The sequence below is a fragment of the Rhinolophus hipposideros genome (assembly GCF_964194185.1).
Source record: "Rhinolophus hipposideros genome assembly, chromosome: 20".
Lineage (NCBI taxonomy): Eukaryota > Metazoa > Chordata > Mammalia > Chiroptera > Rhinolophidae > Rhinolophus > Rhinolophus hipposideros.
In genome coordinates this window covers 48329193-48341487 of record NC_138066.1, presented here as the reverse complement: position 1 = coordinate 48341487, position 12295 = coordinate 48329193, and the positions used below count along the sequence as shown (strand labels likewise).

Here is a 12295-nt window from a genome sequence, read left to right as displayed (position 1 = left end):
CAGGGGAGAGCGTTTACTCAAAACAAACAAACAAAAAGAGAATTCAAAGGCTGTCTTAGAAAACTGGTCTGTGGGAGATCTGAACCTTGTTTGCAAAAGAAAATGGGGTGAACGTGGCACAGTAGAGATTGGGGCTGAGAGGATCTTTATGCCAAATTAGGTGCTCAGGGAGCAGAGGAATTAAGAGCCGCTGGTTGGAGTTAGGATGATGGCACCATTTCCAATCTGCCACTCGGAAGCAGCAGAGGCATCAGCCTTATTAGCATTTACACTGGGCCATTTTATCACGTTCATGCTAATGACACTGGGAAGCCCAAATGTGGGGTGTGGGGCCCACTGTGGGGTGTCAGGCTCTGGGTGAATACATCCCAGCTGCGGGGCCTGGCAGCCAGTCTCCAGCCAGCTTGCCTGCGGGAGCTCAGCAGAAGGGGAGCTGAGCCTGTCCCTTCCCCGCCCCCATCACAAGGAGAGCAGGATGTGGGAGAAGCTGTGACCTCTTATCCAAGTCCATTATCAGTGTGAGACTGAATGACACGAAAGAAAGACTAAAGTGCTGCTTAAGGAAAAGGCTCTAATTAGCTGGGGTGGATAAAGCCTTCTGGCAGTCACGAGGGCTGGGAGACTTCTGGAAAGAGCTTTCTGCTGGGGGCCGAGGATCAGCTCTGCTTCCGTTTAGGAGAGGGAGGAGAGAAGCGTCTCCATCAGGCTAGAGGACAGGGACTCAGGGCAGCCCGGTTCCCCTCAGGCCCAGGGAGAAGGGCTGGGGACACAGGAAGGTGCAGTCACCAAATGCCATCAGGTCTGTACGGAGCTCCATCCGCAAGATGTTTAGGAAAATTACTATTTCAGGGAAACTTTGCACCGATGGCTTTCTCTTCTGAAGGATGGGAGAGGGAGATGTCATGTGGAAGGATACGTACAAAGCCACTGGCCACAAGAGTTTCCGAATAATCATGGCCTGATCCGAACCGGACTCCCGGTGTGCCCGTAGGCCAGGTGGCGAGGTGTTTCACCTCTGACCTGCGGTGCTTCCCACGGAAAGCAGGGTACTCGAGCTGCGGGCGCTGGAAATCTCCTTGGGGGTGGCTCATGTGGGAGGTCAGACCTCATCTCTGAAGCGTAAAGACTGGTTTTCAGGAAGTTCCACTATGTACAAACGGGGAGAGCAGAATCAGCCCCAATGGCAGACAGGGAATTCTGCTTCTGCAAGCTGCACGCGTCCTTTCCTCCAGGAGTCCTTTCTCGGATGCCAAATCCATCGTCCTCCTCCTCGGCAGATGTTTACCAACATGCTATTACACAGGAGGCCCATTTTATAAAACCGTCGCATGGGATCCCAGCCCCCTACAGTGTCCCGCTATTTACTAAGCCCAAGCGCATGGACACATCTCAAGAATGCAGAGTCAGAAGTCCATGTGTAGTGCCAGCTGGCTGATGGGGCTGCGACAAGGGTCCAGCCCCACCTGGCACTCTTGTGTCCAGTCCTAGGGACAGAGGGTCTATCCTCGGAGTGGGAAGAGGCGGTGAAAGCCTCTTTTGGAAGGTTCATTTGGTCCACAGCAGTGACATCCACAGCTGGACGGCAGCTGGGACGTAGTTTCTTTTGCTTTTAATGCTTAGGACCCCAGATGGACTACCTCACTTGGGAGGGTGCAGGGCCGCTTGGTACAGGAAACACGCACAGACTGCCACACCACAGCCCTTGCACAGGGCCGCTGGCTCACGCATCAGAGGGCACCCAGACAGATACACAGCACAAGCTGGGGCTAATTACGGAACAGGTGTCCTCTGCAAATTAGGTAGAGCCAGACGCGGCTACTGCAGGGACAGGTGTCTGGGCTGGGAAAGGACAGAGGACATGGAGCTGCGTCCTGTGCTGCCATGCCATGGTGGCTGCAAGGTCTTCGGGGAGGAAGGGGGTGCAGGAGAAGACACAGCCCCAGGGTCCCGATGGTCTAGCATGGACAGAGGTCATCTCTGAGTGCTGAACAGCCAAGCGTGGCACCTTCTGTTTTCCTTTTTCTTTTTCAAAAAGAAGAAATAGAAAGCCGAGAGACAGCCTATCCTCTTGGGTCTTCTCGTCTAGCCGGTATGACATTATAAATTAGCTGGCTCCTGAGCAATTTTCCAACCCCCAAATGCCATTGATCAGTTCAAACTCAAGTCTCTGTTCAAGGACTCCCCTAATACTCCTAAGGGGAGGCACGACACCAACCACTGCAGCCAAATGCGTTTCTTAAAGAAAAGAAAAAAGCAATTCTTTGCTTTCTAACAAAATCCTCAAACAGATCACTGAGCATAATGCCTGAGACAGACCTGGGAAGGTGCAAATGGGGCCACTTGTGTCGCTCTTTCTCCTTCGGTCAGTGAGTTTAGACGTGTACCAAGGGCCCCACAGCAACTTTGCCAGACTTCACAGACACACGGCAGCTCCCGTCCCCAGGGACATGGCTGGTACAGTGTCCCTGCAGCACTCCAGGTTTAACATGGGGTCTACAGACAATGCAGCGGCTTCTCCCCCTGCGCCCCTGTGTAGGTTAAGAGCACAGCCCACCTCCAGTTGCTCTGGCTCCAAACTTCCAACAATCTCAGATTCCTTCCTCACTTCCTGTGCTGGTGTAGAGGATCTAACTTGGTGGCTTAAAACCACAGAAATGTATTTCTCACAGTCCTGGACCAGAAAGAGAGCGCAGGGCAAGGGCTCCTAGCCTGCCTGGGTGGGACTGGGGTGGGGACACGAGTGGGGGTTCTGGAGGAAATAATATCTAAAGTGAGAGGCATCAGGTAGGCAGGGGGCTGGGGAGAGCTCAGGACTGTCCTCTCGGAATCTGTCCCAATCCCTGTCTGTCTTCTCTCTCTTGGGCCCGGAGGCAGTGTTGTCTCCCAACACTCAGCCCCAACCATATCTGCTCGTTAATCCTCAGTGGCTTGTCACTTCAGAGAGGACAAAGGCCCCATGGTCTGGTTTCAGCCACCTCGCTCAACCTCGGTTCTGAAGACACCAGCCACCCCAGCACATGCAATCTCGCAGCCCTGGGCTGTGTGCGTCCCGGCGTGCTCAGTGCCTCCTGCCACTGGGCCTTTGCTCGGCAAGCTCGTCCCTCCTTTCTGTGGGACAGGCCTGCTGTCTGTGGAGTCCCACTCAAAAGCCTGCTCCTTCACCCAGCTGTTGTCTTAGGATTCCCCTCACTGGACTCTGCCGTGACTCCCCAGCAGTTCTCGGCACGGTGCCCTCACAGGAGGACTGAGCCGAGTGTTGCATATGCCTGGAGGACGGGGCTGGCAGGGACGAGACACATTTCTTCGGCCTCTGCCAGAAAGGAATCCAAGGGCAGGGGAATAAAGAGAGTCCTAACTGACCTCCCAGGCCTCTGTTCGCCGGAGGCAGGAAGGAAATCCACTCCTCAGGGTCAGTGGAGAGACACTGGACAGGACAGGCTCTGTGGAGGCCCGGGTGCTCACGCCCCACGAGCTGGCTGGCATCTGGGGACTGAAGGCTCCGTTGGTAACTTGAGCCACCACATTCCTGTCGGGAGAGGTTTGGAGCAGTCGGAACAGCCAGCCCCGACTACGGAACGGGAGACACACACGCTGTGCTCCTTAAGACAATGGATCTTTACGTCAGGAACTTGCGACTCAGGCCTGCCTACTGAGGTGGAGCTGTGCTCATCACCGGCCTCCCTCCCCGTGAGTTTTAACCCCACAGCCCACGGCACTCAGAGAGGAAAGGCTCCAATGCGACGTAACCTTGTTTCACACCCAAAATGAGCCCACGCGTGGCCACGTGTTGTATCCTTTGTTTAATTGTACAAAATGGGGAAGCAGGAGTAAGTGCGTCAACACCAGAGCCCGAGAGGAAAGCAGCTTGATACCTCTCTGCCTGCCCCCACATCTCTCTGTAAGTTTAGCTGGTCAGAGAAACAAAACTTAAATTTGGAGCTAATCTTAAAAGGAACTCCAGCTCGACAGGCTGCCAGTCTCTTGGTCCTGCCTTCAGCCTGCGTATCTGCCCTGTCTGCCCCGCTGCTGTGACTGCTCACCGCCCCCTCACATCAGAGTTGTCCCATGATAACGTCCGCCCAGTGCTGCACGTCCCCCTGCATTCTGCAGAGAGCGCACCCTCAGGGACCAAATGCCTCATTTTATTAACGAGGGGGCTGAGGGACGAGGGAGGTGTGGTGAGAGTAAGAAAGCACGGAGGGGGCACGGAAGTCTCCTGCCCCTGCCCCTCTGACTGCCCGCCCACACTCTGCACCGTGTTGGGCTGTTCCCTCCTCCCCCTCCACATTCCCACTTCGAGCTAATTCTCACCCTCAGGTCTTTAGTCTCCTGATCTCGCCTGCTGGCAGAGAACTTCCCTCTCCACCTTCCTTCTTCCTGTCACCTTCCAAGCCCCGCTCAAGTGCCAGTCTCCTCGGTGAGTCTCTCCAAATGTTCTAATCCTCCCTGGGGCTCTCGACGGAACCACCAAGCCCATGGCTGCTGTCATGTTACTTAATTTTTGTAGGCTGTGCGTTGCTCCTTTATCATGGGTTCCTTCTGTGCCCCCAACAGAGCGCAAGCGCCGTGATGGCACCCTGGTTCCTGCCAGCACCGAGGGAGGCTTGGCACACCTGAGATGCTCGCTAAGCATTTGCAGGCATTTGGAAGTGCCTGGTAGAAAGGTCTCATCCTGCAGCGGGGAAGGAGGCAATCCCAGTCTGGCTGACTTGCTTCATACCCTTTGCCATCTCTCCCGCAAGGGCAGTGTCTGAGCTGGCAGAGCAAAAGGCACACGGGAAAGCAGTTCACAGTGTCAGGGGAAAGACCCTTCCCCAAACAGTGGTGAAATCGACATGCTTTGACTTAGGAAGAGCGAATGGAAACCGCCATGCTCCGAGTGTACCCACTGGTTTCAGGGGGAATGGTACTCAGCCCTGACAAAGGAGAAAAGGTGCATCTGAGTAGAGCCTGGGGAACCTGGCGGCCTGCCATCAGCAGCGTCTCCCGGGACCCTCATCAAGGAAAGGCTTGGATCCCAGTGGGCTGTGACCACTCTGTCAGTCTGTGTGGCCTCCAGAAAGGATGATGTCATAGAAGAAACATCAGGTCAAGAACCTAAAAAGGTCTTCAAAGGAGCGACTCTTTCTATGCCTTCCTCTGGGAGACAGTACATTCACAGTTCCCAAATGGTCACAAACCAGCCACCTACCAGTTCTTCTCTTACAAAACAAAGCTAAAGCCCCAAATCCTGTTTGCTGTCGTCTTTTTTCCTGCTGGGAAGAGTGGAGTGGATTACAACTTCTAATTGGAACTTAAACTTGGACGAAATGCAACAACTCCCTTAGTCTCTCTCACTCCCCTCAGAAAAGACAGAAGAGACCGAGGGCACACTGCTCTTGGACGAAAGGGAAGACAGGAAAAAACAGTGTGTTAAAGTGACGGCCACCACACAGGGCAAATGTCCTAAGAACCTCTGAGCAACTGCATGGGACAGAGAATAACCAATTACCTCTGCAACAAGTGACAGTGAGAGAATCTCCTAGAAGACAGGTAGAACAGCCAGCTGACTGTTGATCCATGCGGACTGGTGGTTCCTCTTAGCCCTGCCCCGACCTAGCGCAGCACCAGTGGGAACCAAGGCCCAAAGGCCATGAAGCTAGCAGTGGCCAGTGAGGGGCAAAGGCTATGCTTCTGTGGTGTCCCCTTGCTCCAGGCCCGAGAGAAAGCTCGAACTGAGGGAGGCACCACTAACCAGCGGGCAGGTCCACTACGGACCTGACGAGACAGCAAGCGGGTGACTCACTAGATGGCAAATTCTCGGAGTGCTCGCTTATTATTGATTTCCCTCTAAAAATAAGGATTTTGGGGTTTGTTTGTGGCTCCCGCCGTGCTGTGAAATGGAGCTTCCAGGAGCCAAGAACGCAGGCATCAGAAGCTTTCTCTTCGCTCCACCTGTCTGCCCCCAGAGTTCCAACATAAAAGGCCAGAGGATCTACTTAGAGCCTTCTTGCTCGAGGGTTGGGGGGAGTCGGAGTTCTCTGCTAACTCTGTTAGCAGGGGTGACGAAGCAAGGCTGGAAGCTGGCACGCCATGTGCTGCCTACTCGACCCTAAGCACTCAGGGTCTGCGGGAGCCGACTGCAGGGCACACGGGCTTGGCAGGCTCGGGGCTCAGGGGCTGGTTCAGGCAGAGACGGCACCATGCTGATGGCACAGCTGAGCTCTCTGGACTGGTCCTGGAGGGTGTTTCAAGTGGTAGAGGAAGTGGATGCCCAGATTGCAAGGCTGTCCTTGTCAGGTTCGAGGGGTTAAGAGTTAATTGGGGTTAATGCAACTCAGCGGGAACCCATCCCTACATGGGAATGGAACTTTCTACCGTCCTTGAAGTACACTGGAGAAATGTTCAAGGATTCTATTTTTGTTTCTCAAGTGGCTCTGAACATTTTGGTTGGGGGGTTTTTACACTTATTTTCCCAACTTGAACGATGTCTGGGGCTTCATCCTCACAAAAGGAGAGGCGTTCTGAGACAGCAAGGGACAGTGGAGGGGCCGCCGACTCCAGGGCCCCCTGCACTGAAATGGGGGCATGGGGGGGCTGTGTCCTGATGTTGCCCGGCTGTGAGGCTCCGGAGCACTGGTGAACTTCTCCAAGCACGTTACGTGTGCACAGAAGGCAATCGGTGACCATTAGCCCTGCCCGCCTGAGCCGCCTGGTATCAGCACACACCCACATCAGCACACGCAGCTGTCTCCCAAGCATCCCGGGTGGGGAGGAGAAAGGACTGAGGTGAGTGAGGACCGCCAGCCAAAGGTTATGTCAGTACTCTTCCTGCTGGACTCCATTTCCTCCACCCAAGCTCAGTAAAGGTCCAAATGCTCTTTAGGGGGCTTCAAGTTCTTCCCGACCAAATGACTGTGAGGGAATGAGAACAGGTGCCGGGCCTGAAGTCGTGTTGGTAGCGTGTGCCAAGCCCAGTGAACCATCATCGCAGCTTATTTGCCAAAAACCCAGGATGAGGTGCATCACGCCATCTAGAGGAGGTTGTCTGAGCGTGAGAATGAGGTTTCGGAAACGACAACCCCCCCACCCCTTAGGACAGATGAGCAGCGACCCTCTAAGGGCCCAGCCCAGGTCTGAGGGATCCAGGGATGCGAGCAGCTGGGGTGGGAGGGGGGCCTTCTACCAGGACAGGCTGCCGGGCTTCAGACACCAACCCAACCATGATGGACACGCTGCCAATCTCTCCGCCACCGACCCCTCAAGTACTGTTTACCTGGTGGAGAATAATGAAGACAGAGGCTGGGGCGCCTCTGTGAGTGCACTCAGCCACTCTGCAGCCATGCTTCGTCTGCCCAACACCACCCCAGAACTGCTGCTTAGAGCAGTTACCACGGCGTCTAAAGCCTGGGCCCACCTCTCCCTCCCAACCCCGCCTAGAAGGTGCTTGGGAGGCATTTCCTGAATGGATGAAAAGACTGAAAGAGTCAGGGGATGCCAAACGATAAAAACAGGGAGTTAATGCCTAGAAGTCAACCTGGAACCCAACTGTTACCTCACGACATCTCTCAGCAGAAAACCAAGTGTGCTCACGCCAGACAAGTCAGCCCCGTTCTGAACCGTGCGGAGATGTGCAATGCCTGCAGCCTCGTGAAGAGGTGAGTCTCTGCTTGCTGGAAGACACTGAGCCTCCGGGAGAGGAGGGCGCTGAGCCCCAAGCAAAGGCAGTAATAAGCCAAAAAGGTCTAGCTTCCCACAGTGCGTTCTAAAACAGCCGCTGAGCTACGAAACAGAGGCAAGAAACCAGATCCAGAAGAGAAAGGCTCAACCAGCGAGTCAAACCCCTGCTCAGGGAGCTGGAAGAAGACAAGGCCCTACGCCCGATTAACTGAGAAGAGGCCCAGACACAGACGGGCCACTGAGCTGCTACTCAACAGCCTTTGTGAAAATACTGGCGAAAATGCTACCAGGGAGCCTGGGAAAGTAATTTCGGGGAGAAACCATGGAAGGGGAGCCTGCTCTTTTCCCTGACGCTGCCCCCAAGGACCTGGTGGGCCAGGGCTCCCCACCCGCCGCCACCTCCCCACGGATGGCTCCAGCTGTCACAAGTCCAGAACGCAGCCTTCCACGTGTGAATTCAGTCGCTTGTGGCTGGGAAGAGAATGGATGAGAGCCTCCAGGACAGAGCTGAGGGAGCAGCTGCTTGCGGGGCCCGGAATCAAGTGGCAGCCGCAGTGCAGGCTGTGCGGGACGAGAGCTCCCTGGACCATCAGCACCCGCGCTGGAGGGGAGTGCCCAACACAGGACGGCCCAGGCCCCCGGAGTTTCGCTCAAGTCTCCAGGAGCCTGGGTGATGCCGTCTGCAGCCCTGTCAACCCCGAGACAGCCAGGGCACTGGGAAAGCAGCTCTGGGCTGGCTCGGTTACTCCCCAACACACTGACTGAAAGGCTGCCTTTGACTGTTAGACAGTCAAGAACACCCACAGGTCTCTTCCTCAACACCTCTGCCTCCTCTTCAAGGCAACTGGAAAGAGAGCAGAGACCTAGGAAAGAACCCAGATAACTTCCTTTGCGGAACCCCCTTCTCTAGACACCCCCTGCCCTACATGGATGAGACAGTAATCCTTAGAGACCTGGGGTCTGAAACCTATGGTTTGTGCTCTGGGAGGCAAAGAAAGGAAAAAAAAGGAGAGAGAGAGAGAGAGCATGTCTCCTCCTTAATCCATAGATGGTGATAAGAAAGGTCAGGAAACTCGTCACAAGCTTCTATTATCGAGCAGTGTGATGTCTTACCTAGAGCCTGGTTGCTTAACTGTTTTAAAGATGGTGGGAGAAGGAGCTGCCTGGGAGACAGTGAAACGTCACAACCCACTGGAGGTCTCCTTCAGTACAGGGTGGGTGGCCTGGCCACACACCACTGGGAAATGGTCCAGGTACTGTGATGACTGCTGGAGGAAGGCCACATCTTTCCAGTACGCATGCTGCCGTGGCTCCAGCCATCTCGACCACCACCTCACAACCCCCTCCTGGCCCCCGCTGTCGGAATCAGGACAAGTCGCCGACATCGGCCAGGTATCACCCCCAATGTCACCTCCAAGCCCCCAGCTGGGACATGGCTGGGGAGTTGCCTTATGAGGAGAAATCACTGGCAGGGAGGGAGAGTTCTACCCCCAAACACGCCACTCTTGCCCCTAGAGCCTTCCCCAGATTCCTGACACTCCCAAGGAGATGTCCGTCCTGCAGAGGAGGCTTTTCCCTGGGGACAGGGAAGAAAGAGGCTCCCAGGACCTGTCTGAGAAGCATTACTGGGCATGCGCTGTGAGCTTAGACGTGACAGCATCTTCCATCTAAGATCTCTTTTTAATCTTGACACCCTTTAAATGGATGACTGCCTCCATTTTAGAAAAGTGAGGTTGTGGGGATTAAATAACTTGTCTAACAGCTCGTAGCTAAGACACAGCTGAGGTCAGAACTCAGGTTTCCACAGCCAAGGCCCAGACCCTCTTTAGGGCATTTCACTGCCTCCCTTCATTACGTCCCAGAGGAAGAGTGTCCCCTACCCCCTCCACGCCTGGCTCCCTCGGGGGCTGGGCTGGTCCAATGGCGTCAGCCTGGCAGGGCTGCTGTCCCCCTCGCCCTCTTATTGGACAAGACTGCATGCCTGTGTTTGTCTCTTTTTCAGCTGAAAGGCCAGATGGTACCCGGGGGTGGGCAGAGGTCCAAGGATTTGGTGCCAAAGCTGCAACCCTTGAGAAAGGCTCAACAGCGAGGTTTGGGGGGAAAAGATAAATATTGTGGAAAACCCACAGTCACTCACTCAATGATTATGAGCCACCTGGGTTTTTGCAAAGGCCAGCTTGGCTCCTCACAAGCGTGAGAGAGAGCTGGAACCCACACCCACACGTCCAGGTGAAAAGACCAACGCCTGGTCTTGAACTCGGCGGGCTTTGAGACATTCTGACAAGAGGCTGGGGTGGGACATGGGGGTGTGCGTGAGGCTGTGGGAAGTGGGGTGAAACAGAGGGTTGGGGGCTCTGCCTGGAGAAACAGACCTGACTTTGGAGCTGGCACCTGTTCTAATACCTCATTGCTCACATCTCAGGCACCAAAGAGGGGACGGAAGAGAAAGAGATGGGCAGTGAGCCCTCCTCGATCTCCTGGCAAACAGCTTCTGACTGCTCCCCTCCACCTCCAGCCCCCAAAGACAGGGTGTCCGTAGCCCTTGCTGAGGGGTAGCTTCCATCCGGGCAATGAGGGGCAGAGGATGAGCCGTGCCTCTGGGAAAGGAGGGGCTGGCTGGACATGAAGTTCTTCTGGCTGGAGCAGTGGCCACCAGCTGTGGTGAGCCTGGGTGTCAGCAGGTACCAGGACTGATGGAGGGACTCGCACCCGTGCCCGGCCACAGACCCAGCAGTGGAAGCCCACCCGAGAGTGGTCTCATTCACAGAGCAAGTTCCTGCATGAGGCCCCACGCTGCTCTGGACGGCCAGGTGAACAAGGCACAGCCCTGCCCTTGAGGAGCTCACAGTGAGGCAGAGCTGCTGAACTCTATAAAAGGCCAATCAACGCCAGGCAAGGGCGAGGGGAGAGGAGGGTGGGCTGCAGGTGTTTCAGGGGAAGGGGCCTCAATCTCAGTCAGGAATAAGCAAGTGCTTGTCAGACTCTGAAGCAAGGGAAAGGCAAACGAAGGGCAAGGAGCCATGAAAGTGCACAGCGTTTTTAAGGACAGTGGCCAGTGAGGGTGGGGCAGTGGTGAGAGAGAAGGTTCCAGAAGGAGACTGGAACAGACCATGCCTCATTAAGTTCAGATACTGTCTTACGGAGAGGAGCTGCTAAAAGGTTTTTAGCAGGGAAATGGCAGTCAGATTTGCCTAAAAGCAGGGCTGAAAGAATGACATACAGAAACATAAAGCCTCGTGACCCTGGGGCAATCCTCATGCCTGGACGACAGGGACCAGGGCCCCGAGAGCAGCACCTCTCCGTGGACAAGTGGGCTCCAGGGCTCTCCTGTGTCCCCTGGGTGGGAGTCCTCTCTTTTCTAATGGGACGAGGTTTGAAAGGGACTTTAATCATTTGAACTACAGGTTCAGGGGGGCGGGGAGAGAAAGCATGCGGATACACTCCTGTCCACCTGGGCTGCAGCGGGCTGCGTGGAACCAGAGCAAGGAAGGTGCACATGTCCAGGGCAGGCTGCAATAAACTATCTGCGGCCAAAAGAAACAGGTCTTGGAAGGGAGGCAAGGCTTTCCTCACAGGCGCCAGATTTAGCCAGTGAAATCTCTCCAACCAGCTCTGTGTCTTGGTCTATGTACATAGCATGTCAAGGAAGGGAGAGGGTGGGGACAGGGCGTGCTTCTCCAAGACCATGCCTGGAGAGGAACTGTGCCACTGCCTCACACAGAGAAAGCTGGAGGGATTCCTCTTGCTTGGCCACATGACCCAGAGGCTGGGAATGGCTGTTGGGGCCAGGCTGCGGTCAACAGGTCCTTACAGGTTCTTGGAACTAGAGGACTTGGGAGCAGGTCAGTTGGGGAGCATTCTGTGCACCGTGGACTGTCATGAGTGACGGGGGTGGGAGACTCTGGGCCATCAATCTTGCCCCCCATCATCCTGGCAAGAAAGTTGTCACACCTGATTCTGATTCAGGAATTAAGCTGCTCAGATACTCTCAGCGATGGGGAGGTGGGGGGTGTGCCTCATGGACCTTAGAGCCTGCAGGGTGTCTGCATCTCCAGTCACCTGCTGGCATCTGATTGCTTTTGGTGCCCCAGCCCGGGGCTGTGAGGACACAGAGCCATTGCCCTCTGTGCAATGCTCGCAGAGAGGTGCCATGCGATCACTGCAGATGCTCTCGTCACCTTCCCTTCCTCATTCCACTCTACCCACTTGTCTCTATGCAGGAAGGGCGGATGGTGGTGGGAATGCTCAGCGCTGGAGCTGGGGGAGGGAGGGAAGGAAGTCAGGTGCCCAGAACACGGGAGCCCTGCAGAGAGGAGCAGCACAGGCCGAGCTGGCTCCACCCCTTCCCCCGCTGACGTGTGACCTCGAAATAGACCCAAACGGAGCAGGATTGGAACAGGATTCTTTGCCGGCACTGAGTAACCTTGGAGGTGGGGAAGGAGGGGAGACAGCTCGTCACGCTGGCTGATCAAGGAGCTCTGTCGTATTGGGGATAAGAAACCACACTAACAACTCTCCAGCTTCCTCCCTACTTGGTGGTCAGAGTGAGGCCTCCCTGTGGGGCTGGCATGCTGGGCTCTGAGAACACTTTCTGTAGGGACCTGAGAGGGACCTTTTGGTCCCCGGTAACAAAGCA

At 55.4% G+C, this 12295-nt stretch overlaps 1 protein-coding gene across 4 annotated transcripts in view; it reads right to left on the bottom strand.

Annotated features, from left to right (window-relative positions):
• TMEM104 (transmembrane protein 104) overlaps window positions 1–12295 on the bottom strand; it is a 53519-nt gene that overhangs the window by 16627 nt on the left and 24597 nt on the right. The window lies entirely within an intron of this gene.